The sequence below is a fragment of the Somniosus microcephalus genome, chromosome 15 (genome assembly GCF_052327205.1).
Source record: "Somniosus microcephalus isolate GS21.2 chromosome 15, FLI_Smic_1.0, whole genome shotgun sequence".
Taxonomy (NCBI): Eukaryota; Metazoa; Chordata; class Chondrichthyes; order Squaliformes; family Somniosidae; genus Somniosus; species Somniosus microcephalus.
This window is the reverse complement of record NC_141001.1, coordinates 93,277,132-93,302,762: the sequence shown is the minus strand read 5'-3', so window position 1 is coordinate 93,302,762 and position 25,631 is coordinate 93,277,132. Positions and strand designations below refer to the sequence as shown.

Genomic DNA, 25,631 nt, shown 5'->3' with positions numbered 1-25,631 from the left:
AAATGAAACAATTAAAAAGGTTTGGAGAAAGTGAAGGGAAATAAGACGAAGTGGATAGTTCAGAAATGTTATGGAGGCGCGACGGGCTGAATGGCCTCCTTCTATGCTGTAAAATTATAAGATTCTATTTAGTGGATGGCTCTATAGGCTCCAATACAGATCTGCATCTTTTCCATTTTTGGAGTCTTATCTGGAGTTGTCTGAGCCATACAAAATGTCTTTATAGCTGCATATTGTTGTGTATCTGACCGATACTAAAGTTTTCAGGCTTGGCCACTTTTCAGTTGGCATTGAAGACTGAAAAGGATGCCAATCTGTGTTGGAGCCTAAGGAGCCGCTTGCTGAAAGGCTGATGTCAGTTTAGCACTTTCCTGGTAAGTTGTTTCAATATCCAAAATGGTGGATCTCTGTGAACCTCATGAAATAGAATTCAATTTAAAATGTGTCCCATAAAATAGGAATCATTAACCATTGTTCTCCTAATAAAGGAATATTTTGCATTGACATATTAATAAAGAAAATGTATTTATTTGGTTAGAGTATCAGGCAGGACTATCTCCCATTCTAACTTGCAAGTATTTAAAATAAATATACATTCTTATCAGATCACAGAATAAAATGTGAACAACTACAGTATGCAACTCCATCAGAAAATAATGCATCACCATTAATAATGTATTTATGAAATACATTATTGGAGGATAATGTTATAACAGAATATGGCTACAATCACTTTAATAACCATTTGCGGTTAAATACAAATCAGCAGATCTCAAACTTGAATGAAGTGACCTGCTATTTTGGTGGTGTACTTTCTAGCATTACATTGACAGTCACGAAGTTTCTCTGCATTGTAATACATTCAGAAATGTTATATGAACATATCTGCACCTACATTTGAAAATGTGTTATGGAATCAACCTGCAGTTTTAAAACTGTGGTGTCGCTCCCTTGGTTTAAGTAGTGAGTCACTGTCGTACATTGGCTCCCGGTTAAGCAGCGCCTCGATTTCAAAAGTTGTTGTTGTTGAGTAGCTGAGCCATTGAGACAAGAAAGGTCCCAGGTATGATCACCAGTCTGTGATGATTTGGCTGATCTCAGCAGTAGAAGGGCTACAGGTGACCTTGGTGCCCAACTTAGGGAGGTGAAAATTGTTCCTGTTCCAGACTACAATCCAATAACCCCTACTGAATGTGACAATGGGAAGACGCTCAGCTGTAATACCCTTTGTGGTTGATTTTCTAACTGTTACTCGCTGTTTGGTGCATGCAAGGTGAATGGCTGTGGTGGGAGTACGCCAGAAGGGACACAATTTAGGCTAGAACCCAGAACCGGAGCGGGCAGGGAAGCGGAGTTGAGGCCAAGATCAGATCAGCCATGATCTTATTGAATAGCGGAGGGGCCAAATGACCTACTCCTGCTCCTACGTCTTATGTTCTTATACATCGGAGACTCTGTCCTGAACAAGGCGAACAATGCAGGAGAGGCAGGGCCAGGAGTCCCAAAGCAATCTCAAAGGCCCACTGGATCAACAGCACTGATAAACTTGATAAAACCAGGCATATCAGGCCACCAAAAGGCAGTATAGGCCCTACCTGATGTTCCAGGCCTGGATCAAGGCCAGGACCCCTGAAGAGATTTCAATATGCAGTATAAATAAGACTGCTGGGCAACTAACTCAAATGTATACATAGAAAGATATTACAAATGTGTCTATCTTTGACAAAAATCTATTTTAAAAGCTAATATTGCATAAAATATGCAATCTATGCATGTTATCCTGTATCGCTAAGACATTGTATTTTTATCTCCTTTAGGAATCCCATGAACGTCAAAGCGGTGACACAAACCAACTTGGACTGGGAAAATACGCGTCTGTAATCAATACCTGGCACTGCAGACAAATGAAACTCTTACCAAATTACACATCATAAAAAGGACAAAGGAGGAATTTGCACAATACAAAACCTGATTTAATGGACTAGAGAGTGATCAGTGTGGCATAAGTTGTTTTCATAAGAATATACTTCTTGAATAGGTAGTGTAACAAAATATAAATATGTTACTAAAACCAGGGGGTAGATTTTAACTTTGGCCAGCTGGTATAAACAGGCTGGTTGTTGGCCCAAAAAGGGCTTACCGTCCCATTTACACCGGCGCACCATCCACCACCATCCTCTGCTGGGCAGCTGGTCTGCCCACTTGCCTCAGGCGGTAAACCCTTTTAATATGCAAATCATGATTTTATGATGTACCTCGGACTCCAATTGCAATTTTGACAGACAATAACATGCCTCCCAGTTTTATCGGAAGGTACAGCAGAAGAGACACCAAGAGGGTAAGTTATAAATAGTTTTTGCGAGGCCAGGGTGAGCAGGAGTGCTCCTCCACCACAAGAAAATTATTGACCACTGCTAGACCGGCTCCTCCCACTCCGCGATCGGTACCGCCCGGAACCTAACTTCCGGCTGGCCGGATTTAATGCCCGCAACATGTTAATGAGGTCCCTCCTTCAAAATGGAGCAGGCCTCCCAACGGCAGCATCGGCTGGCTGGCACGTTCCACTGGTTAGCCATTTAATCGTTAAAATCTCCCCCAGAGTTGATCAAATCACTCCACTGTGTATTATATTTATGCATGCATTCCATGCCTGAAACAGAAATACATGAATGCAATGATGTAAACATGCCCAAATTTGTAGATAAAGTTCATACTCATGTGTAAATACTGCAGGGAGTGGCAGGTTTCAGCTGTAGATATTGTACTGTAGTTGTACTATATCACTGGCAATTTATTTTATACTTTTTTTAATATAATTTTGGAATCCTTGCCAGTCTTTCTGTAATCTTACAGATGATTTTCCTAATTTTAGTAGACTAGTGATCATTCTAAAGTTAAAAATTATGCTCATGAATTTTTTTGCATCTGCAGCATCATTTCAAAAGTAAATGCTTCTATACTTTCCGGATGACTGTGTATAGAGTGGTCAGTTTGTAATAATCAAAGATTGCAGCAAAAATGAATTCAGTGATTTTTTAAAAAAAAGTAATAAATATATTTATGGATAGCTTCAAAACTGTGATTTTCAGAAAGAAATTAGCTAAATAGAGTGCATAAATTATCTTGCTATTGTAATGTTACATAAACAATTGAGTCCTAATTTTTGAAATGTTTGCAAAATCTTTATGTAGTTATATTGTAGAAGCAAATGAAGCTTAACATAGGCTATTTACTTTAGGGGATTTATAATCCAAGATAGCTTGCATGACCAAGAACAAGCTAGGTCATCAATAATATTTGAGGCAAAAAGGAAAGCATGTAACAGGTGACACATACCATGCAGTCCTATATATATGTACAAAAATAACTGGCACTAAAATAGGCTATCTGTCACATTGTTTCCTAGTTCAAAATTTGATTATCAATACTGTCCGTGCACTTATGTTAAAGAATGCATATTACTAACATTGTATTACATTATATAAATAATATGTCTAAAGCTAATTTATTAAATACATGCTTATTTTTCTAAAATAAATTGAAATTTATCTTACATCAATGTGCAATACAAATACAAAGATTTGTTTCATACATAATTCACCTTTCCCATTATTTTATTTCCCATTTTAATATCTGAGGCAACATTCACTGTTGGTACTCAAATTCATAATTAATTTAAATAGCATGTTAAGTACTAGCCTTGGTTCTGTGAATTTTAAGTGTCAAAAATATCTACTGTCACTCTGGATTTACAATTCCAAAACTTTAAAAGATTCTACAAGCAGAGTTTAACAAACTAGCCAGAAAAATACACACCTGTCACAGTGACAACCAAGATTTTAAATTCAAAACCAAAATAGTGAGGCTAAAGGCACTGGCTTGATAATAGCCCATAATTTGCGGTCAGCGGCAAAGCAAAGACATTTGCCACTGTCTTCGAAGAAAGCAGCCCACAAAGACCTCGCGATCTCTGGCCAGAAGTTTGGGTTTTTCAACGTACATTTGAGATCAGTGCAGTGTTGTGGAAATTCCATAGCTCGAGTTGCTGTGACGTCACAAGCTGTCTAAGCAGCCAATCATAATGCAGAATTCTCACAGACAGGGAACCAGGAAGTGAAGACGTTGCTTTTATTCTGACTTTTATAAAATGTTACAGAGAGCAAAACAAAGGTTAGGGCCCTCACATGGGGAAAAGGTAAACCTGAAATAAATATGAACAAACTTTAAAAAATATAATTTTTTTTACAGTTTCTTAAAAATTTTAATTTTCATCATTATGGAGAAATTTGACACTTACAAAATTAAAATGTGTTTTTCAGGGCCATAATGTTTGATTAGCAGTCACTACGCTGTTAAAACCCCAGTTGCCTCTAATCCAACAAAGTCTAACCTTTAATGAGGAATTTAACAGCGACATTACCATGGAAAAACCCAGGTTTTTGTCAGTTTCACTGATTTCCCTGATTACACTGATTGCCGGCTATGGGTGGGGGGGCGTGGGCCACACCGCAGCCAGTGAATGACTGACCACAACTTCAGGATTTTCGCGTACGCTACATCCTGAAGTTGCGGTCAGTTTCCAAGGAGTAATAATAGCGAACACTGACATTTATTTAAATTAACTAAGCAGATCAGTACTCCTGCCACCAAGTTAGGACATCTATTTCGAATGTATTGGCCTAAGGGAACTGTGGTTGCACATTTCAACTCTATTAAGATCCAAACACAATCGCTCAATTGCTTAGGACTGTGACAAATGATCACAATAAATTTATTACTGCATCTGTCGTTCTATCTGAACTTAAGATGGAGTGGAGAGAATTGGGACTTGACCTCAGATCCAAAATAAAAAACAGTGTTGTCAAGTTGAATAAAACTATTTAAATTGCATTTAAGAATTTATGTATATGATATAACGCTGTTTTAAGTATCCTATGTATGGCATATGAAATAGCTAATAAGGTCTAAATTTTCATAAGTGTATGTAGTCCCTTGTTCATTTGCATATCTGCCATTTCTATATCAGTCTATTCCACTTATAAACATATATTTTTAAAACATAAGTTTGCCCCTTCAGTCCCATAGAACCCTGTTTCCCACAGAAGGAAGAAGGAAGGTCTAGTGAAAATACTCTACTGTTTTCAATTAAAATTGAGACAGTATCTCCTACCTTAAAATCTGTTTAATGACAATTTTCCTTTCCATGGAGACCCATCATTTCAGGTCTCTACTTGCACCATGAACTACTTAAGTGACACAGAAAAAAAGGACAGCCTCCAAGTCCCATAGGGCTCAATTTAACTAGGCAGAAAAGAGTGTTTTAGATTATGCCAGTATGTCAATCCAGAAGCATGCAAGCTAGGAAAAATTGGTACCATCTGGGTATTGGAACAATTTTATTATGAAGTACCTCCTAAACCTTGCTTCTCCTTTTATTGCGCACCAATAACAGTCATTTTCTTTTCAGTTTACACAATTTGCAGTTCACCTGTATATGTTAAATGTAAATTCTAACCTGCTAATTATTATTCACCCATCTCTTAGCGTCTATCACAGATCACAGAAATCACAGAAACCCCACAGTGCAGATAGAGGCCATTTCGGCCCATCGAGCCTGCACCGACACATATCCCACCCGATCCCCGTAACCCCTACACCAACACATATCCCACCCTATCCCTGTAACCCCATGTATTTAATCCCCCTAACACTAAGGGTCAATTTATCATAGCCAATCAACCTAACCCGCATATCTTTGGACTGTGGGAGGAAACCGGAGCACCCGGAGAAAACCCACGCAAACACGGGGAGAATGTGCAAACTCCACACAGACAGTCGCCCGAGGCCGGATTCGAACCCGGGTCTCTGGCGCTGTGAGGCAACAGTGCTAACCACTATGCCACCGTGCTGCCCGTCTAGCCAGTGCAAAATTCATAATCTATGCTATTTAACTCTCCTATTATTATAATTATAACCGTGTGTTTCTGCACTGCAGCATACTCCATAAAAGCATAAACACAATGGTCAATCAATTCCATGTTTATCAAAAGTGCTTTATACTGTTCCAAAATGAATGTTAGACTGCACACAATTTTTTGAATTGAGTCTAGAATCTACTTTCCTATATTTCAACCTTTTAAACATGTAGCTACAATTGCTGAAAATGGTTTTGAACTGTTACTGGATTATAGTCTGTTCAAAATATTGCCTGCTGTTGCTAATATTATAAAATGCACCAAAGGTTAAAAACAAGCTGGATTCATAAAAGACCACAGTAAGTCCGATATGAATCTGCTGGGGTCTCACATACTATGAGTAGAGTTTAAACAAAAAAACTGTGTGCATTTTTCATATGTATAGTTTGCTTTACCTTTAGCTCCAACCACAAGCAATGGCACACATTTAATGCTGCAGTTGTACTCATGGTACTACTTAACAGCAGTGTGCACCAGCAACAACACACTGCCCACTCTTCAATCAGGCAAAAGAAAACTCTTTTCATGAAGTTAAACATACATGAACAGCTTTGATGACAGGTTCCCAAATGCAATTCATTTAAAAAAATATTAGTAAAGATTGAGTTGTCCCACTGAATCTTTATTAACATTTAAAAATGTCTTGGAACATATTAAACTTTAAAAGAGTTGTTTCACACTTCTTGTGGGTACATTGCAACAGTGCAAAGGCAAAGCAGTGTGAGGCTACCTAATCGTGAAGGTCTCACACTCACAGCTCAATCTCAAGCTCACACTGGTTTGACTGTAGTTACACTTCGCATCTTGTGTAAAGGGGCCCTGAAATTATTTTGCAGTTATGTAAAATGTACAATATAAGTAACATCATTTATTATATTTCCTATTTGACCAACATCAGAACAAAATGAATATGCCATTTTTTGTTAAAATCTAACTGTCAATTGTTATTTGTGTAAATGAGATATTACAACTAGTTCAGTAGAAGTTTTAGTTGCATAAACACACACACAACTAGAAAGAGAGAGGCCTTTAAAAGCAGATTGATAATAAGTACTAATGGGAGAGAGAAACAGTCCAGTGCAGTAAATTATTCAAGTAGTTGTTAAAAAGCTTACAGACCACAGGATAATGTAAAGCTTGAATGGTAAATGCCAGCAATTTATCGGAATGCGTGCATTAATATGATACACAAAGCAGGCACTAATTGTTCCAGTTGGGTTTGATTCATAAACTTGTCGATATTTTAGTTTCAGCGGAATTTTTTTAATGCAAGTTGTCTCTTCTGCAGTTTAATTTTACTGCATATAGTTACTGTTCAAGAAATCAGAAATAGTCTGTGTACTATGATACATCACTTTACAGAGCACTTTCTTAATTGGAGGATGTGAGCAGCAGGTTTAAAGAAAGCATTTTTCTATGAAGGTTTTACCATTAAAAGAGGCAAATACCAAAGTCACTATTTTTTTTAAATAAAGTGTATTATAAAAGCTTTACTTATAAAATTTGCCAAGTGCAAAATCACATTATGATATATATGTAAAAACTAATTCAAGAAAAGTAGTGTAGTGAAAAGGTAATATATTTTTTCACAAATGTAGATAAACAGATAATATAATATAACCCTCTTACTGTAATTACCTTGTTAACGTGAGAAATGTAAGACTACATTCAGGGGTTGCCCTGGTTATAAAAAGTCAGAAGTACTTGCAGTGTACATAAAGTGAAATAATGTTTTGGACTTAATTACAGGAAGCAGACTATCATGTTTAAGATATAAACAATAGCATATAATATAGTGATTAATAATTCTGTACATTCATACTTATGTAAATGTTCTGTAGTGTATAATTGTAAGGCAAAATTTGAAGGATGGCTTGGATCATGTTTGATTTGCTGGGAAATTATGAAATTTACTGGACCACCAGTACTATTTCTAAACTCCAAATGTTCATTTTCCAGGTGTGTTTGACAAAACCTGTATATTCTATTATTGCCTAATTCACAAGCCTTTCCTTGGCACCTGTGTTTGACATGATTCCTGAGAGAAAGTCTTGCATTGCATGATGCAGTTTGTTTTACACTTTCCTCGTCTGCAGAGATGTGTAAATATATCAAATGTTTTATTTATTTGGGTGCTACTGTAAGTGGGCATTTGGTACCCTCTTATTTTGTAAAGTAAAATAAATCTCTATGTTCATATGCATTGAAATCAGCAATATTAGAAATGTTGTTAAAAAAGGGAATATGTGCAATGAAAAAATAAAATAAAATTACTAAAAATGAACTGTGTATACTTCAGTGTCAAGAACTGTATATACTAAATCCTTTGTATAAAATGGGAGCACTTGCTTCAAGAGTTGTGCTGTAACTGAGTAATGAATAATATTTTCAGCTTTCGAAATATATAATTTTTCATAGACCTGGAGACCACCTTTATATACATTATTGAGAGTCAGAAAGTACAAGTAAACAGTACCATTAACAATGTATGCATAATATTCTTAAAATCAAGTATTGTAATTTGGTACTGAAATCGTCAGAGGATTAAGGTTAGATTTATGTCTCCTTTACTTATCTTTGTTCAGCCTCTTTCACTTCTTTCTCGCCTCCTTCACTTTTCTCTATTGTCACCTCTCCATTTTTCTATCTCCACTTCTGTCGCACTCTCTCATCTCTTCACTTATTGTCTCGTGCTTCTTTCTCTCCTCACTTTTTTCACTTTTGTCTCCTTCACCTTCATTTCTTTCAATCTCTTGCCTCCTTTATTTCTCTCTTTCTCTACCTCTCACCACTGTCTCTCTCTGCCTCCCTTAGTTCTCTTAGTCTTTTTCTTCACTTCAACTGCTTTCATCATCTTTATGTCTATTTTCACCTTCACTGTCTCTCAAGACCTATATTCCTCTCTCATCTCCTTCACTCCAATCTCTTGCCTACTTCTGTCACCTGCAATTCTCTCTCACCTTCTTCATATTATTTCTCTCCACTCTTTCTACTTTTCTCTCTCTTATTGTTCCTTTAGTTCTCTGTCTTCTTTTCATGTCTCTTTTCTCTTCCTCGTTGGGTGGAGAGGCAGTTGCATTGAGCCTCAGATGAATGAGTGAGTTAGGAAGCAGCCAGAGGCAGTAGCATTGGTGGCCACCATCTCCAGGGTGGAAAGGGTTGCTGGAGATACTGCACCATGCTGGGGGCAGGGGAGTGGTCTGAGAGGTTGGTTCCTAGTTGCTGGTTTTCCATATTCCATTGGGGAGTTAGAGGTGCTGGCATACTCAGGCTCAGCAGCACAGTGTGAACTTATTTTTTATGGGCTATTAAGGTTTGCTCCAAAGTGGGCTGGCCAAGTCCTGAATAGAACAATCTCCTGTATAGGCACAGAGCCACACTGACTGAGATAAGTGTGAATAATGAAAAGCTCTCACCTATTGAAAACCAACCAGTTGAAAAAAATATATCTTCCCCCAGTAAATCCAAACACTATAATCACTGACAAATCCATCCCAGTACACCCCACTCAAAATAAATTGCCCATGCGCACATAAAATCACAGGCTGGCGTGCATAATTAAAAACATAAGAAATAGGAGTGGGCCATTTGGCCCTTTGAGCCTGCTCCACCATTCAATAAGATCATGGCTGATCTTCTACCTCATCTGCACTATCCCCATATCCCTTGATTCCCTTAATATTCAAAAATTTATCGAGCTCTGTCTTGAATATACTCAAAGACTGAGCCTCCGCAGCCCTCTGGGGTAGAGAATTTCAAAGATTCACCACCCTGTGAGTAAAGAAATTTCTCCTCATCTCAGTCCTAAATGGCCAACCCCTTATTCTGAGACTGTGACCCCTGTTTCTAGACTCCCCAGCCGGGGGAAACATCCTCCCTGCATCTACCCTGTCAAGTCCTGTAAGAATTTTGTATGTTTCAATGAGATTACATCTCATTCTTCTAAACTCTACAGAATATAGGCCTAGTCTACTCAATCTCTCCTCATAGGACAATTCCCCCATCCCTGGAACCAGTCTGGTGAACCTTTGTTGCACTCCCTCTATGGCAAGTATATCCTTCCTTAGGTAAGGAGACCAAAACTGTACACAATACCTCAGGTGTGGTCTCACCAGAGTCCTATATAATTGCAGTAAGGCGTCTTTACTCTTATACTCAAATCCTCTTGTAATAAAGGCCAACATACCATTTGCTTTCCTAATTGCTAGCAGTACCTGCATGTTAACTTTCAGTGGTTCATGTACAAGGACACCCAGGTCCCTCTGAACACCAACATTTCCCAATCTCTCACCATTTAAAAAATACTCTGCTTTTCTATTTTTCCTACCAAAATGGATAACTTCTCATTTCTCCACATTATATTCCATTTGCCATGTTTTTGCCCACTCACTTAGCCTGACTATATCCCCATGAAGCCTCCTTGCATCCTCCTCACAACTTACATTCCCACCCAGTTTTGTATCATCAGCAAACGTGGATATATTACATTTGGTCCCTTCATCCAAATCATTGATATAGATTGTGAATAGCTGAGGCCCAGGCACTGATCCTTGCGGTACCCCACTAGTTACAGACTGCCAACCCGAAAATGACCCGTTTATTCCTACTCTCTGTTTTCTGTCCGTTAACCAATCCTCAATCCATGCTAGTATATTACCCCCAATCTCTTGAGCCCTAATTTTATTTAATAACATCTTGTGTGGCACCTTATCGAATGCCTTCTGAAAATCCAAATACACCACATCCACTAGTTCCCCCTTATCTATTCTACTAATTACAAACTCAAAAAACTCGAACAGATTTGTCAAACATGATTTCCCTTTCATAAATCTGTGTTGACTGCCCAATCCTATTATTTTCTAAGTACCCTGTTACCACGTCCTAAATAAAAGATTCTAGCATTTTCGCTACTACTGATGTCAGGCTAACTGGTCTATAGTTCCCCGTTTTCTCTCTCCTTTCTTAAATAGTGGGGTTACATTGTCGCCTTCCAAACCGTGGGAACCGTTCTGGAATCTATGGAATTTTGGAAAATGACAACCAATGCATCCACTATCTCTATAGCCACCTCTTTCAAAACCCTAGTATGTAGGCCATCAGGTCCAGGGGATTTATTAGCTTTCAGTCCCATTAATTTCTCCAGTACTATTTTTTTTTGCTAATTCTAATTTCTTTCAGTTCCTCATTTTCGCTAGAGCCTTGGTTCTCCACTATTTCCAGGAAGTTTTTTATGTCTTCTTCCATAAAGACAGACACAAAGGGGGGAATTTTGCCGGCGCTCAGGGGGCAGGTTTGGAGGTGGGACTGCTGGCAAAATTGCAAAGATTGATAGCGGGTCCCAAACTTCCCAAGGGCCGGGTCCCCGATTTGCGCAGGGGCCCGACACCTCGCAGCAGGAAGAGGATTATAGGCACTTAATTGCATGTTAACAAGTAGTTAACAGGCAGTTAAGAGGTTTTTTTCCAATTTTGACAGGTTGACTGCGGGCTTCCCAATGTCAGGACACCACGCCAGGGTAAGTTTGGCATGCTGTTGGTCTACAGTAAGGTTTGTGCATTAATGACAGCTACAGAAGTGGTGTGAAGGATCCAATGGTACACTGGTGAATTTCAGAGGTAAGAAAATGTTGGTAAAATCATTTTTAATGTATTTAGACTTTTCTGTAGTTAACAAGGTTTGTTAACTACAGAAAAGTTTGTGTAGTTTGTGTAGTCCCACTTCATTGAGAGAACCTCTCTCACCAGTGACAGATCTCTTCTGTAACCTCACCTGCAGCTGCCATCTGTTTTATCCTAAGGAGAGAGTCACTGGAGAGCCTGGGTGCAAGGGCTCACTTTTGTACAGTGATTGGTAGTGTTTGCAGCACCTCAACGCTGTCAAACATTGAAAAATTATCTGTCAAAAAAAAATGCGTGTCCCCTTTAAGAAAACCGTCAGATGACGCGTCATCAACTGACGTCATCTGACACTGGCTTTCCCTTAATTGACCGGCAAGTCCGCAGAGCGGGCTTAACAAGGCCAACTGACGTAAAATTACGTCTGTGCGTCGGGCGTTGTTGGGGGCAGGATAGGACCCCGGAGGGCAGATGACCCGCTCCCAACTCACACCGAAAGGTAAAATCATGTATTTGTTTAATTTCTCTGCCTTTTCCTTATTCCCCATTATAATTTCTCCTGTCTCAGCCTGTAAGGGACCCACATTTACTTTCGCTAATCTTTTCCTTTTTACATACCTATAGATTTTCCAATAGATTCTCTCAATATGCGCTGAGGATGCTGAAGTGGAAAATCTCCCCTACTGTTGCTGTCCCAAATAAAATCAGTCTAAGCTTAACCTGGAGAGATTTTAGTTTGCAATGTGTCCACCTGGGACGGGGTGGGGAGGGAGTTTAAATCTCCACCCTACGCCTGTCTCCCGCCCCCCCACCCCCATTTATTAGCACCCTGCGTTTCTCTCGCTAACATTTGCAAACACCGGGATAGCTACACACAATTGTCCTCAGTTATTACCAGGTAAGCATACCAGGACTTGCATATATGGTTAGTAGTATAATGACAGCAGCAGGCAGTCTGGCTGTAGTGCTAACTGATCCCCTTAGCATGCCTTCTTTCTTCTTGAAACACTTCAATCACTAAATACTGTATTTGAGGAGCTTTAAATATAACCACCATCATTAAGTTTATATTGAGTTACCAATCAGCAAGGAATTTTGTAGCTTATAGTTAAATGCCTGATCACCCCTTGAGCTGCAGTGAAATGTTGTATTTTAGAGCTCTTTCCCATATCTCCTTTAATGATCTTCATGTTCTGCTGAACTCTTGTAAATGCTCAAATTACAATCAGTTATATGATGATTTTGTAATCATTATTAGCTGTTTTTGTTTCAACATTCTCTACATGTTCCAATACTGCAGAAAAACACTAGAAAGCCACTGGGAAAAAAATTAAACAAACGATGTGGCCCCTTACGAGCTCCTTTGCCTGTGGAATTTTCCTTTATGTCAGCTCTAGATGAGTGCACAGTGCCATCCCATCACAAACTATGAAAAATTGCATTAAAAGTTCACTTGACTACATTTTCAATCAGTTTTCATATTACAATGATTCCCTCATACAAATTATGCAGTGTAAATTGAGCAGGAATCCAGTGACGTGGATCCCTGCCCCATTTCCCAGCTCTTGCATGCCTGTTTTGTGTCAGCAGGCCAATCCCGCTGACTAGAAAATCCATCATTTGGCTTCAAATAAATCATTCTGTTGAATCTGCGCTGCCAAGGCCAATATATTCTTTCTGAGGTGCAGTTCCCAAAATTGAATGCAGTACTCCAGATTGGGTCTGACCAATGCTCTATATAACTGAAGTATAACTTCCTCCTCTTTGTATTCCCATCCCTTGAGATAAAGGCCGACATTCCACTAGCCTTTTGATTGCTTTTTCTACCTGTCTAATGGCTTTTAATGATTTCTGGACTTGGACTCCCAAGTGTCTTTGCTCTTCTATAGTTTCTAGTTTCTCCGATTTATCTTTCTTTTGCCCAAAGTGGATGGCTTCACATTTACGCACATTAAACTCCATTTTCCATAGTTTTACCCACTCACTTAATCTGCCTGTGTACCTTTGCAACCTCCTGCTCCTAACTGCAATACTCACTGTCCCTCCTAACTTAGTGTCATCTGCAAACATGGATATACAACGCTCTATTCCTTCATCCAAGTCATTAATAAATATGGTGAAAAGTTGAGGCCCCAGTACAGATCTCTGGAACACCACTTGTCACATTCTGCCAATCTGAGTATGTACCCTTTATCCACACTCTCTGCTTCCTATCCCCTAATCAATTTTTAACCCAAGTAAAGAGGCTGCCTCCAATTGCATACACTCTCATTTTTGCTAATAATCTCTTGTTTGGAACCTTATTGAATGCCTTTTGGAAGTCCATATGGATAACATCCATAGACACTTATCTATCTTATAAGTGACTTGCTCAAAATATTCAACTAGATTAGTAAAACATGGCATGCCCTTAACAAAACCATGCTGTCTCTCTCTGATCAACTCATACTTGTTCAGAGCGCAGTCACTCGATCCCTAATGACAGATTCTAGCATCTTCCCCACAACTGACATTCGTTTTCCGAAGAAATGATTTACAATTAGTATATTATTTGGATTAAAATATTTAGGCAACAGCACTTTAAAAGTTGGAATTGTATATTACAATTGAAATTAATATTTCATAACCCTAGCTATTCAAGACTGAACACAACAATGCTCTATGGTGTTGAATTCTTTCATTTGATACGCTGAGTAAAGTATCTTAAGGAGTGGAGTCAGTTTACCAATCCTTACATCGGGTAACACTTTTGCCTGTCATAATGAATAATTAAGGCATAGCAGTAATAGAGAACAGATTTCCTGCTTATTCCCTTTACACCAGTAAAATAGTTCATGCACATACTTGAATGTATTCACACCTCAAAATGTTAAACTATTTTTGTGTTTTGTCACAAATCAATTTTTACTGTCGCATATAAAAGCATTTTAAATAAGTTAATTGACAAAGGACTTTGTCGAAGTCTATTCTACAAACAAAGGGGAAAAAATTCAGGCTTGCCAATTTTGTATTGGTGTCTCTAGTTCAGTAATTAAAATGCAAGCTAAATAACCTGGTTGCAATTGCATTATCAATGCTACGCAGCATTTTAAAGAACTGAATCATGAGCCACGATTTTAAGTCTGGGCATGAATGTGGCATACGGGAAGCGGCCATGATGGTGCCAGTATGAGGCTCCAGCCATTTTAATTCCCGGGCCTTGTCTAAATGTGCAACGCTGACTCCTGCCTGAACGCGGCGGGGATGACGAGGAGACTGGCGGGTGAGAGTGGGATTTCGGGAGGCAGGAGGGTGCCACTAGGGACCCGAGAGAATGGTTCCCAGCACTAAGGCAGATATTAAGTGGTGGGGGGGGGGGGGAGGTGGCGATGGGAATCACAATTGGGGGATGGAAACCCAGGGCAAAGGAGGCTCAAGGTTTCCTTTAAAAAAAAAATTAAATCGAACTTACCTGGGCCTTTTCTGGCCATGATCCTTCCTGCAGCTGGTTTTCACTGGCGGCTCTAGCACTAAGCGTCGCACACCGCGAAACATAGTTAAAATTGCGTTAGGGTCCAAATGATGACATCAGACCCTGATATTTAAATATTGATGAGGTTCTCGCCTGCCTGTGGTGGGCGCCTTACCCACGACCAGAATTGACGGGGTTAAAATGGAAACAGGCACAAATGCATCAGGAGCGCTGTGGAAAGCCTCCGACCGCTGTTTTAACTACCTGCCCTTCTAGTTCTTGTCAGGCAGGCAGGGTTAAAATCGAGCTTCTCTCTGGATTTTCTTTCCTCCAACAAAACAAGTTCAATTCTGTGAGTCCTTCTTCAGAATTTAGTTAAATCCCTGAATCATGATAGTCGTTCTTCTTCTGAGCCCTCTCCAAGGCATCGATGTTCATTGATGGGAGGTTCCCCAAAACTTCAAATAATATGCTAAATGTAGCATTTAGTTGAGATCAAATGTGCCCAATGCATCCCAGTAATGTATGAATCTTGACAATAGCCTCACATTAACAGTGTATAATTAACAATCTTACACAAAACTTTTGCCAATGTACAATCATTCTAAATGTCGACATGTTTCATGTTTCTCATAACAATGTGTGTCACTTTACATTTAATCAGATTAGATGTCATTTGCCAATTCTTAATTTGCCCTAGATCACTTTGAAGGTATCAATCTTTCCTAGCCAACTTGTTATGTAGTGTGGCATAAAAAGTAGGAAACGGCACGAGAAGAATTTCATTGGCCTGAGACTGGGTGCCAAAAATGTGAAAGACTTGCTCATTTTCTTTTTTTAATGCAATGAAAATGAATTATGTTATTTACATACAATCTGACACTGACTATAATCAGTTTATGCAACATCAACTGCCATGAATAATCTATTAAAGTGAATCAAAATAGTATTGGCATTGCAAACATTCCGGATGACAGGAAGAGATTAACATTCAAGGCTGTAACATTAGGATGCAGGGGAAATATACCTTTGTAATTCCAATGTAATTGATACCTTTAAACGTAGCATTAATATGCAAATGAACTGGAAGGACAGTTGAGTGAAAACCGGATGCTGAGAGGCATTGATAATATAGATGTAAGTACGTTATTTAATTTGGACTGTGAGCGCAGAATTATTGGATGAAGGACCATGAGTAGCAAGGCTCAAGAGAAATGAGTGGTTTAAAGATTTCATCCATCCCAGCCTCAGAATACTGGATATGTAGAACAGTCAGGAAAGTTGTTAATGCTATGCTCACTAACTTATTCAAATAAAACATTAGAAACATGTCTGGTTAACAATGGAATTATAAAGATAATAAGCATTCACACAAATAGTCAAATAGAACCTGCTGGCTCTTGTGCTGCTGGGGGCATGGATCTGTTCTGGGGCTCCTGCTGCTCACTAGGATATGCACAAGGTACTTCTTGTAATATTGTAAATTTCCTAATAATGACAAGGTATTGGTCCGGTGATGAGTATAATTGTAATTGATAGCAATCAAAGGGATTAAGTAGACAAGCAGAGGAATGGCAGATGGATTTTAAAATGTAGATAAATGTACATAAAACAAGAATGCCTAAGGCATGATGCCCCTCTTTGAGGTCAAGTAGTGGTGGGGTGCAACTTTGACCCACCCCTCTGACTCCATCCCAACCCTGAGCCATTTCCCTGGGACAGGAGTCGTTATTAATGCAAGGCAGGTTCCCGCCAAGAAGTTGTCTACTAGTGCCCAGCCGCAAAATCCTGGCAGTCACTGTTGTAATGTAGGGGAACGCGGCAGCCAATTTGTGCATAGCAAGGTCCCACAAACAGCATTATGATAATGACCAGATGATCTGTTTTTATAATCATGTTGGTTGAGAGATAAATATTGGCAGGAGACTGGGAAGAACTATTCTTCAAATAGTGCCATGGGATCTTTTACATCCTGCTGAGTGGGCAGATGAAGCTTTGGTTTATCTCATCTGAAAGATGATACCTATGACAGTGCAGCACTCCCTCGGTACTGCATTGGAGTAATATCCTCCTCCATTGGACAGCATCTCAGGACTTCCCTCATGTGTTTCCACTCCTACATGTTTGAGTGCAGCTACCAGATCTCTATCAATTCTTTCTCTTTCTTTCCCCACACAGTTATCTCTAGAGTCTCCTAAGGATTTTTGTCTCAGACCTCCTCTTCTTCCTCATCATTGCAGGCAAGTGGTCAGAATCCATATGATGATGATAACCAGTTCTACCTCTCCACCAACTCCCTCAGCCCTATCAGTCTGCCTACATTTAATCATGGATGAGTCAACATTTCCTTCAACTGAACATTGGAAGTCTAAAGCCATCACTTTCAGCATCTGTCATAATCTCCATTCCCTTGCCATTGACACCATCCCCCTTTCTGGCCACTCATTCAAGCTGAATCAAACTTTCCAAAACCTTGGTGTCCTTTTCAACCTATATCTGAGCTGTATCCTAACCACCATCAAAACATTTATTTCCACCTCTGTAATATTGCCTGTCTCCACCCCAACCTCAGCCCCACCACTGTTGGAATGTTGACCTTTATTTCAAAGGGGTTGGAATATAAAAGCAGGGAAGTCCTGCTACAACTGTACAGAGTATTGGTGAGACCACACCTTGAGTACTGCGTACAGTTTTGGTCACCTTATTTAAGGAAGGATATACTGTACTTGCATTGGAGGCAGTTCAAAGACGATTCACACGGTTGATTCCTGAGATGAGGGGTTTGACTTATAAAGAAAGGTTGAGCAGGTTGGGCCTATACTCATTGGAATTTAGCAGAATGAGAGGTGATCTTATTGAAACATATAAGATACTGAGGGGGCTTGACAGGGTAGATGCAGAGGATGTTTCCCCTCATGGGGAAATCTTGATCTCGGGGGCATAGTTTCAGAATAAAGGGTCGCCCTTTTAGAACTGAGATGAGGAATTTCTTCTCTCAAGAGGGTCGTGAATCTATGGAATTCTCTGCCCCAGAGAGCTATGGAAGCTGGGTCATTAAATACATTTAAAGTGGAGATTGACAGATTTTTACAAGATAAGGGAGTGAAGGGTTATGGGGAGCGGACAGGGAAGTGGCTTTGAGCCCAAGATCCACCAAATCCGGCCTCGGGTGACTGTCTGTGTGGAGTTTGCACATTCTCCCCGTGTTTGCGTGGGTTTTCTCCGGGTGCTCCGGTTTCCTCCCACAGTCCAAAGCTGTGCGGGTTAGGTTGATTGGCCATGATAAAAATTGGCCCTTAGTGTTAGGGGGGATTAAATACGTGGGGTTACGGGGATAGGGCTTGGGTGGGATGGCTGTCGGTGTAGGGACCGCGTGCTAGGGTTTGGATGATCAGCCATGATCTCGTTGAATGGCGGAGCAGGCTCGAAGGGCCGAATGGCCTACTCCTGCTCCTATCTTCTATGTTTCTATGTTTCTATGATCTTATTGAATGGCGGAGCAGGCTCGAGGGGCCAAGTGGCCTATTCCTGCTCCTATTTCTTAAGTTCTTCTTATGTTCTTATGTTCAAGCTTTTGTCACCTATTGCTGATCTCTCACCCTCCACCCTCCATAAACTCCAGCTTGTCTGAAACTCAGTTGCATGCATCCTGCATTGTACTAGGTCCCCTAATTCCTGTGCTTGCTGACCCCATTGGCTCGCTATCCCTAATTCATTGAACTCAAAATCCTCATCCTCAACTTCAACTCCCTCCATGACTATGCCCACCCTATCCCCACCTCCTCCAGCCTTATTTATCTTCGTACATCCTTCAGTTGTTTGACTAGCCATACTCTCTGGAACTCCCTCCCACTCTCTCTCTCTCTATGGTTTGACATCCGTTCCTTTGTCTAGTTTATTTTTTTTCTCTGTCACCCTCTGTAAAGCACCTGGAAATGGTTTCTACATTAATAGCACAGTATAAAAGCAAGTTGTTGGTGTCCCTTAGTTACAACCGGCTATTTATTATGGATGGGGTTCTGTTGGGTCCCAAACATTGTGTTATAATGAGTGTTTACTGCACTACAACCGTTGATGTTAAAGGGACCTTGCTGTCTGGTTGGGGAGATTCTTTTGGTAAGCTGGAACAGGCACAAATAGCCTGCACTGACAAATGTTTGCAACTCTTATTGGGAATACATGCAATCATGGACTCAATAACATAATTGTGGCATAACACTATCAACATACTATTTATGAGACTATTAAGCTAACTTAAACATCAATTTAACGAGAGGGCAATACAACTTAAAAGGAATTCGCAACACTCATGAAAATCTCAAAACCTACTTGGAGCGGAGCTGAATCGTGGCTTGAATTCAAAATAGAGAGCAAGAACAGGATTATTGAACAGACCTATTGAATAATTCCTGGCCATTCTCATTCTATGGACACGAATGGAAAATATGTGCCTCCAATTGTGTTCAATCTGCTCATCCATTAATCTTTGAGATTGGAACTAATCTCCTGAGCCATACCTCATTGCTTTGATTGCCAAGTTCCTGTCCTCCCACATTCCAGCAAGCACAAATAATTTCGCGTTTTGTAGAACATTTTTATATCCAGGCAATTAAATCACAATTATTCTCATCTGCATGCCGGCTGTCAGCTGCCTGCCCAAAACACAGCTGATTGGCGGGTGGGGGTGGAATTTTGGGTTGCGGGACAATGGTCGCCGATGCTCAGGTTAGTCGTGGGGCGGTGGCTTTGAGAGGGCCTTGTGAGCGAGAAGGAGGTGGGAGCTTGGGGAAGGGGGCGAGGCCTAAACTTTGCTGCTCCACCAGTCCCACAGGGAAATAAAATAAAGTTAAGAAAATGTGCCTGGATACTCTTCACAAGCATCTGAGTACATGTCATTTTTATTGGGCTTAAATATAAAACAAGATACACTGGCTTAGAAATTCGATCGCGCCCAAAAAGCTGTGTGTAGTGGACAGGGCTGGTGCTGCACGTGCCTGTTCATGCAGTCCCAGGGCCCACATGACTTGGTGATGGGATCTCATTATAATGAATCAGGCGCATAGCTCGCCCTATTCATTAGCTGCATACCCATTTGGGGTAGGAAATCCAGCTTCACTGACAATAACATCAACCTGCTTCACAGGAGCATTTATAAAACAAAATTTGAACCCAAGCCACTTAAGGAGATAGAAGGAGTAGTCGGCAAAAGCTTTGTCAAAGAAGTCGGTTTTAAGAAGGACCTTAAAGGAGGAGAGAGAGGTAGAGAGGTGGAGAGGTTTAGGGAAGGGAATTCCAGAAGTCTGGAGCCCAGACAGCTGAAGGCACGGCTGCCAATGGAGCGGCAAAGAAAATCGGGGATGTATAAGATGCCAGAATTGGAGGAGCGCAGATATCTCAAGACTGGAGGAGGTTACAGATTTAGAGAAGGTCAAAGCCATGGAGGGATTTGAACACCAGGATGAGAATTTTAAAAGTGAGGCATTGCTGGACTGGGAGCAAATGTAGGACAACGGGCACAAGGGTGATGTTTGAACGGGACTCTTCATAACAATCCTGCTCTCTTACTCTCTGCTCACATCTCCACCACCTCCAGCCTCACTACTCACAATACTGTCTTCCGTATCCCTTCACTCTCCTACAATCACGACACTTCACTCCACCTCCGTCTCCTGATACTCAAACACTCACCACTCTTGGAACCCTCACTTGCTCACACCTCACATATTACACGCTGCATACCAACTATGCTACCATGACAGGCAGCTCACAAAGATGTCACGGACCCATTCCCTTCTTTCTTGCAGGTGAAGGTTGCACACAACTTGTGCCAGGAGGCTGCCACCAGCGGAGACATACACCTCCACTCCCCCGTGGATGAAAATGTTCTGGTCATCACGGGCAGGAGGAGAGTCATGGCCATGGTGAGTTGCATCGCTGGAGGAGATGTCGCTCAGGCTTTGTTCACACCCTTATCCTCTTTGTCCCTTCTTACTTCTATCTCACCCTACGCAGTCTGCATGAAAACTGCCACTGATTTCACCAGCCAATGCCAAGATGTTGAGTCTGCAGCCGGGCCCTCAAGGCTCAGAACTGCTCAAGGTTGCCCACCACGACCATCTGAAGTGTCCTCAATGGAAGCTCAACAGTTTTCCCTCTTCCAAGCTGTAGCCACTGGTGAAACACTTTGCAAGAGCACTAGGATATGTAATTGGGCATGTAATACAGGCACTAAGGGGTTGGACAAGGGTAAATCTTCATTATTTCTGTGACTATTAGACATGGATGGAATTGAGTTGTTGGATACATTTGTTGTGTTTTTCTGGGTTTGGTGTTGGTGTTAATATTTGTAGTTAAGTGAGAGCCAGAGCCATAAGGCTAGAGTGAAGGAAGGCAATAGGAAGGTGGTAGTAAGGATGTTGGTGATAAGGATTGTGAGACAGTTTATCTAGTGGGGATGGGAGGGATGTTTCATGTGAAGTGTTCTTGGATGTGCTGCTTTATGAGAGTTCTGGCAACTAGGGTTGATGCAGCTTCTGCTCTTCCTCCTCTTCCTGCTGCTGCTCCTCCTCCTCATCTCTCTGCACTTCTTGTTCCTCAGCGGTTGGTCAGCGCTCTTCCCTTATGATTGAAAAGGTATGCAACACGCCGACTGTCTGCTTGATTGGTTTCCTGGTGGCAGTATGGTTCTCATTGCAGGCCAGGTCTGCAGCTTTGCCCAGGTTCCTGATAGGAGTCACGAGCCAAGTGTGAAGGGGATAGCCCTTCTCGCCCAGTAACCAACCTGTAACCTGATGGCCTGGTTGGAATAAATGCAGAACAGCGGACTGATGCAAAATGAATGAATCGTGCCTGCCTCCAGTAATGAATCCTTTTCCATTCATAATGACACCAGGCTGGTGATGGGGAGCAACCAGGGCACTGTGGGTGTAGTCTATGGCACCTTGCACCATTGGGAATCCTGCAATGAGGGCAAAGTTTAGTCCTCTCTCATCCTACTTCACTCTGTCTGAGGGGAAAGAGATGTCAGTGTTCCTCCTGGTCTTGGAGAGGGATTTCCCAGAGTTTTTCCTACATTGACCCAAGATATTTTATATTTTTTGTTTATCTCTCCCAGAGATTGCGTAGATGTGTTGGGAGAGGGTCGGGGTGCTGATGGTGTGCAAACACCATACCTTGCCAGGATGGGACAGGCTCAGTGGATCAGCTGGTCTTTGCTTTCCATTTTTTGTCTATTCATATGCTGCAATATATTTACTGTTACATTTCTCGTGATATGTTGCACAAAATTTGAGAAGACATTATCGAATCCTTTAAAAACATTCATCTTTCCAACCTTGAATTATCTATTTGAACAATTCTTTTGTTGATTAAGGTAAAGACAAATGTGGCCACTTTCTGTCTGCTGTACTGTATTCCTGTATAAATCCATGGTTTTAATTCAAAATGCTTCAATTTCACTTTGATTTTCCTCTAGATGTATTTATTTTTCTTTCGGAGGTGGGTGATAGGCAGTTAGAATCGATTCAAAAAGGTAGAACTATCCTTTCCCTTCGTTGCCGTCCTTCAGAGAGACTTGGCTTCTCTCAGTCCACGATCCCCCACCTTATCATTTGGTTGTTTAAACAAAGCATCAGCAGGAAGTTTTCTTTAATCTTTTCCAGCTTAAAATAGCTAACAGAAAGCGATAATCACTAACTTTTAATCAAGGTTTGTCTTAATTGAGACTTTCAAACTCATCGTTTCATAGAGTCAAATCTAAGTTTTCACAAAAGCAATGACTTTTTCTTCATGCAAGTCGAAAAATATTTACAAACATAAAGAAATGTTTGGAGTTGGTAGCAGCAAGCTGGTGGAGAAATATTTCACTGGTGTTCACAATAGGCTTGGACTACAGTGAGCGCATGGGAAACCTTGAAAGGAAGATGTCGTTCTACTGAGGCAAAGAAAATAACCAATAGTATTAACAGCTTGAGAGATATTTAAACAAATGTGTACATGCATTTAAGCATCACATGTGGCTCACGTATGGTATGTATCTAAGTGACCCACAAAGACATAAGATTTCAGACATTCCTGGTCTTAAGCCATTAAATGACATTGCTGAGCTGAAGTCAACTTTTGGAATGAAGCTTTTTCACGTCACTGAGGGGGGCTGATGTTTATATTGGAGCTGGAAGGGGATGCTTCTGCAGTTCATGATGCTGAATTGAGATATTGTGGTCAGCACCAGGCAGTCAGTCAGGGCTGAAGCATGATGAATGACCACCTGTTTCAAGATTCTAGTCATTGGCACTGGATGGTGGGAAAAAAACTCCCTTCTGCAACGCTGGACCAGAGACAGCCTCACCAAGAGTTGCAAATCCACCATGGAATATTTTTATAATACTGTAAATAACTGAGAAAAAGAGAAAGGTTTCGGGGAGGGAGGAGGGAAGAATAAACAAGTTACTTGGGACTTTGGTAACTTTTCTAATGTGGTAGGTAAATAGTTATATAACATATCCACGGACCGTGTATCTTTCAGATGAGACGTTAAACTGAGGCCCCGTCTGCTCTCTCAGGTGGACGTAAAAGATCCCATGGCACTATTTCGAAGAAGAGCAGGGGAGTTATCCCCGGTGTTCTGGCCAATATTTATCCCTCAATCAACATAACAAAAACAGATCACCTGGTCATTATCACATTGCGGTTTGTGGAAGCTTGCTGTGCGCAAATTGGCTGCCGCGTTTCCTATATTACAGTCGTGCCTAGACCTCAAAAGTACTTCATTGGCTGTAAAACACTTTGGGACGTCCTGAGGTCGTGAAAGGCGCTACATAAATGCAAGTCTCTCTTTCAGTTATGTGGTAAATTGTTTCAGTATAATTTGCTACATTAGAACAACGGGCAAAGTGCTGACGCATTGAAGCCACATCAAAATTGTGGAAAATATCAGAAACCACACTCCAGCTCCCAGACTACCCATGAGCAATGCCACTGGAGACCAGTCTTTCTAACTGTGATACTGCCATATTGTCTATTCCATACTTGAATTGGTAGTCCCAGTCAAGAACCGAATTTCAGTTACATAAACTAATCTTACATTCATCTAAACTTTGTTTTTTTTAAACTTCTACATGATCAAACATGCAGTAGGCCCTTTGCTTATCAAAGTGTCATCCATAATGAATTTACTCAGACTGAATGATTCACAAGTGTTCACCAATGATATGCCTTTTCCCTCCTTGGTGGAGGTATACCTAACAACAACTTGCATTTATATAGTGCCTTTAATGTAGTATAGCGCCGCAAGGTGCTTCACAGAAGCGTTATCAGACAAAATTTGACACTGAGCCACACAAAGAGATATTAGGACAGGTGACCAAAAGTTTGGTCAATGATGTAGGTTTTAAGGAGCGACTTATAGGAGCAGAGAGAGGTAGAGAGGATTATGGATGGAGTTCCAGAGCTTAGAGCCTAGGCAGCTGAAGGCATGGCCGCCAATGGTGGAACGAAGGAAATCGGGGATGTTCAAGAGGCCAGAATTGGAGGGTTGTAGGGCTGGAGGAGGTTACGGAGATAGGGAGGGGCAAGGCCGTGGAGGGATTTGAACACAAGTGCTCACTTAGTGTGCTGAAAACCACTTCTTCATGCTAGATTGACAACTCTGACTGTAAGCGATAGTGATTACTTTCTGGAAAACATCTCTATAATGACATGAGGAAACTTTTTTAACCTGCACCCAAAACTGGCGCAAGACTGCAGTGCTCATCAAAGCCATGGTCGGAAGGCCCGAGCCATTTTCAATCTGCAGGTGCCAAAAGGGGTGCTTCACTGCAGCCCGCCAGTTGGCTTCTTCACAGAGCTGGCCGGTGGTTCGGGCCAATTGGAGTGGGTGGGTGTACCCAATCCTGTTGGGGAAGAGAATGGGCCTGCATTGCAACAGAAGATTTTTGTGGCACCGCAAGGACTTTTTCTTCAGTCGTCCTTTAAGGACCGCTGCTTAGATCACACAGCAACTGATATAACAGGGCCCAGGGTGCACACTCCACCCATTTGTACATGAAAATTGCAATCGGGGTCCTGATTTGCATATTTAAACAACCCCCTGCCTTGAATCAGGCATGCCTTGGGCATCAAAGAGATGGCTGAGGTGCTTGTCACCCATTTTGCAGGTGAGAAATAGACAGTTGTCAGTTGAAAATCAACTCCATAAATCTAAATTTTTTTACAATAGGAATATAGATATAGGCCCGATTTTAACTCCAGCCGGGTTTTGGGCAGATGGATAGAGAGATGCGTTGGAAACTCACCCGCTGCTCTAGAAATGGGCTATTTTAGCTCCCGGGCCTCATTTAAGTCCTGCCAGTCAGAGGTCGCCTGCCGGCACCAGGGAAGTGGCAGGATTGGCTTTGGGGGCCATCTCACAGGTGGCTCGCCTTCGGGATGGGGGCTAGTCCACAGCAAGGGGGGAGCCTAAGTTATCCTTGTGAGGCCAGGAAGAGCACTGCTGCTCCTCCTGACCTCACATGGAAAATAAAGAAAACATTCCCGTTTGAACCTCTTTTGGTCCCGGCTCCTCTTCCCATGGTCTTCACCTAGATTCAAAGC

The 25,631-nt window shown here is 41.1% G+C and overlaps 1 protein-coding gene across 2 annotated transcripts in view; it reads left to right on the top strand.

The window, feature by feature from the left end:
* The window catches only part of LOC147107082 (potassium voltage-gated channel subfamily A member 4-like), a 137,737-nt gene extending 129,342 nt beyond the window's left edge, over window positions 1–8,395 (top strand). The window contains exon 4 of one of the 2 annotated variants that reach the window (XR_015081022.1): window positions 1,818–8,255. The gene's annotated coding sequence lies outside the window, so the exon portion shown is untranslated. Of the gene's footprint in view, window positions 1–1,817 lie in introns of both variants that reach the window. The other variant, XM_086008124.1, reaches the window with a different exon arrangement.
* The last annotated feature ends 17,236 nt before the right edge of the window (window positions 8,396–25,631 follow it).